At 39.2% G+C, this 4,095-nt stretch overlaps 1 protein-coding gene across 1 annotated transcript in view; it reads left to right on the top strand.

The window, feature by feature from the left end:
* LOC148947019 (uncharacterized) overlaps nucleotides 1-4,095 on the top strand; it is a 228,142-nt gene that overhangs the window by 54,464 nt on the left and 169,583 nt on the right. The gene's annotated exons all lie outside the window — the stretch shown is intronic.

Below are 4,095 nucleotides of genomic sequence, written 5' to 3'. Positions count from 1 at the left end.
TCATCTAAAAATTCCTGGTTATGATGTCCTAAGAAAAGACAGATCTTCCAATAGAATTGGTGGTGGAGTTGCCATCCTTGTACGATCTCACCTCAAATTCTGTGGTATAAGCCTCCCTGATTTCAGTCATGACATTGATGCAATTGATGTAAAGCTGTGGCTGGCAAACATGGAGGTCACTGTTATTAATTTAGATAATCCAAATGGTACTAACAATGGACATGATTTTTTCAATTTTATTTCTAATAATTTCTCAAACTCAAATCTAGTGGTTGTTGGGGACTTCAATGCCCATAGTTCTATCTGGGGTTATTCACCTCAAAATAATGCTGGAAAAAACATTGAGTAATTCCTCACAAATTTTACCAATATATTACTAGCAACTCCTAGACACCTAAATACCTACTTCAGCAAAAGAAGTGGGAGTTATTCAACTATTGATCTTCAATTAGTTTCATCAAGTTTAATAAATAAAACTACTGTCAACAGAATAGACAACCTCCTAAGTGACCATTTTGCCATATGCACAAAAATTGGTGACCCAGCCATCACTGACAATTTCATTTCCCACTATGTGTGGCAAAAAGCTGACTGGCCAAACTTCTCCCACATTCTCTCAAACCATGACTACTCTTCACTCTCCACTGATACAAACCAACTCTCCGAAAATCTCACATCATTACTTCTTGATGCTGCAAGACTTACCCTACCCCAGTCCCAATGCCCTAAAACACTGAAGAATAACAAACCCCCTAAGCCATGGTGGACATCCTCTTGCCAAGAGGCTTGGCACAATAAAAGGAATGCCATCAGATCCTTCAAGAGAAATCCATCCACTGGAAAATATATTGCAAAGCTACAAGCAGAGGCAAAACTTAAGAGAACAATCAAACTTGCAAAAGAAGAGGCTTGCAAAAACTTTCTCTTATCAGTGTCCCACAAAACGCAAGAGTCCAAGATTCATAAATTCCTAGACAAGATGTGTGGCAAATTCTCCACACAGAACCCCTTCCATTACCAGCTAACTCTAAATGGTCAGCAGCTGGAAACCAACGAAGAAAAGGCTAAATTTTTAGCAGATTTTTATGAGAAGAAATTCAAAAACACCTCTCATAATCCACATCAGATCAGCCTAACACCCCATTTTGACTTGCCTGGGTCCCAGTATCTACTCCAAGATTTTACAATGATTGAGCTGAATAAAGCAATCAATTCAATCAAACCCAAAACATCTTGCAGCCACGACCAGATCCATCCATCTTTTCTCCAACACCTTCCAATAGAGTTTAAAAAAGTACTCTTATCTCTCTTCAACAATGCCTGGAGTACTTCCTTCTTCCCATCTGCTTGGAAAACATCACTCATCATCCCCATATTAAAACAAAATAAACCCAAAGAGGACCCCAACTCCTTCAGACCCATTATGATTACCCCAGTTCTGGGAAAATTATATGAGAAGATAATCCACTCCCGATTGTATTGGTCGGCTGAGTCTAACCACCTCATCCCACATACCCAAACAGCATTTAGGAAATATCATTCTTCCATTGATGCATTTGTTCGCCTAACCAACGCCATATCTGAGTGTCTGAAAGGCAACCAAATCCTAGTTGCAGCCTTCTTGGACTTCCAGAACGCATATGATAATATCCAACATCCACTCCTACTGCAAAAATTATCAAAAATGGGTTTTCCAATACCTGTAGTGAATTTCTTTAAAAGTTACCTATCTGAATGCTCTTTTGTTCTCCAAGTAAATTCCTACATCACTTCTAAAAAGTCTGTCTCCAAAGGCCTTCCCCAAGGTGCTGTCCTCAGCTGTCTCCTGTTTTCACTATATTTATGGGATCTCAACCTACCCCAAACAAATATTCAGTTTGCAGATGATATAGTCCTATGGTCTACCTCAAATGATTTTGAACTAGCCCAATCCAAGTTACAAAAGTCGCTTTATGCCTTTGAATGTTTCTCCAACAATTCATGCATACCCACCACCCCATCAAAATCAGCTATAGTACAGTTTCATAACAGGAGAAATCCCCAATCTGCCCTACTAACCCTAAATGGTGTTGTCATCCAAGAGCAACAACACATCAAATATCTTGGCCTCACTCTAGACCAAAAACTAACCTTCAGGCTCCACATTGAAAATGTGAGAATAAAATGCCTCAGGAAAATGTGTATCTTACAAAGGCTACTCAATACGCCTTTGGGTTGCCATGAAAAAACTCTAATAAATGTCGATAAGATTTATATCAGATCTCAGATTGATTATGGACTAATTGTCTATGGCTCACGCTTAAAAACGCTACTATGCAGTCTGGAGACTGTCCAGAATACTATGATCCGTGCTGTACTTTGCCTCAGGAATCACACCAAAACCAACTTCCTCCTCAGTGAAAGTGGCCTCACCTCTATTGCCATGCGTAGAGACATTCTACTTGCCCGCTACTTTACAAAAATTGAAGGTAACAGTTCCCATAGATTACATGACTGGCTAAGAAACCCTGGAGCTTTTAGGGGCCTTGCATGGGAATTTGCAACCACCCAAATGACCTACCCCATACCTTCATCTTCTTTATTTCAAATTTACCCCCGGATACCTTCCTGGGCTAACCTCTACCCAGAAGTGAACGTTTTGTTTGCGCCAGCTATTAAAACAGACCTTTCCCTTGCCTATGTAAAATCATTATTTCATGAATTTGAGTCTCAGAGATATATCCACCACCTCCCAATTTTTGTGGATGGCTCAAAAACAGATTCCAGGACTGCTTGTGGAGTCCACTTCCCATCTTTAGGTATAGCAGCTGCTGAAAGGCTCCAAAATGATGTGAGTATCATGACAGCTGAAATAGCTGCCATCAACATTGCATTGGAAACCATTATAAAGATGCCAAACCCCCCAAGAAACACCCCGCTTATAATTTATTCAGACTCAAAATCAGCCCTTGCCTCAATATCACCAGAACATTCAGACTACCCAGACAATGATACCTCCACCACTCTGATACTATTGAACCAACTACTTAAACAAGGTATATCCACAAAATTCCAGTACATCCCAAGTCACATGGGTATAAAAGGGAACCACAAGGCAGATGAAATAGCTAAATCTGCCCTTCAGCTTGAAATAATTTCTGGAAGACCTATCCCAATAAGAAATGTAAACCATTGGCGCCTAAAAATTTATCTAGCAAACCAATGTCCACCAAACCATTCTCCATTTACATCCCGGAAAGACTCAAAGATGTACCACAGAATACGATCAAATGCTACTGGCCTTAACAGCCAAACTTATCACTATCAAAACACAACCATTCCAACAGTAATGAGCCCTCTTTGCCGCCTATGTCAAACCTATCATGAGACCATCAACCATGTTCTTTTTAGTTGCCCTGTGGCAACTCTCAACCATAAAAAAGAATGGCTAACTTTATCTGCTATATTCAAGCGCCTCAAGCTAACCCCTAATATTGACCAACTAACACAAAGGAGACACTCTTCAACTGATGATGCTGAATTGTTCAAAGCTGTCTTTAACTGCCTAAATATAGGTGGTTTCATCAATGATGTATAAAGCCTATTATTGAATAATAATAGTATAATCTCTATATTTGATTTCCCAGGACACCCCTGACATAATCATACAATACGAAAAAGGTTAAATGGATTCATCCGAAGCCTATAATTGAAGAAGAAGAAGAAGAAGAAGAAGAATATCTTGGACAAGATTAGAATAACAGCAACATCAACATTTTAAGAAATTTAAAATCAATTTTCTTGTGAAATTTATCTCAATTAATCAGAAGCTGTACCGAACCAATCCTGCTCAATTCATCCTCAGGGCTATATTGTGGTGTTTCTCCTCCCATAGTATAGTGCAGACGGTTTGATATCATTCTATTATCCCTTCTTGTTTTAGTTTTGTTTTTGTTTAAAGCTTTTTCCAATAGGCCATGATTAGAAGTCCTCAAAAAAAAAAGTCCCCCCAGATCCCACCTCAAATGACAGTGAAACTGACTTTCTCACAACTCTTTTTTTAAACAATAAAAACTTTAGCGTAAAGAGCGAGGCGTTGAGGAGGGCACAGCCTCT

This window comes from Artemia sp. Qi Xiang Cuo, chromosome 11, assembly GCF_049724085.1.
Source record: "Artemia sp. Qi Xiang Cuo chromosome 11, ASM4972408v1, whole genome shotgun sequence".
NCBI classification, from domain to species: Eukaryota; Metazoa; Arthropoda; class Branchiopoda; order Anostraca; family Artemiidae; genus Artemia; species Artemia sp. Qi Xiang Cuo.
Note: the sequence above shows the minus strand (reverse complement) of the source record. Positions and strands in the feature narration are given on the sequence as shown.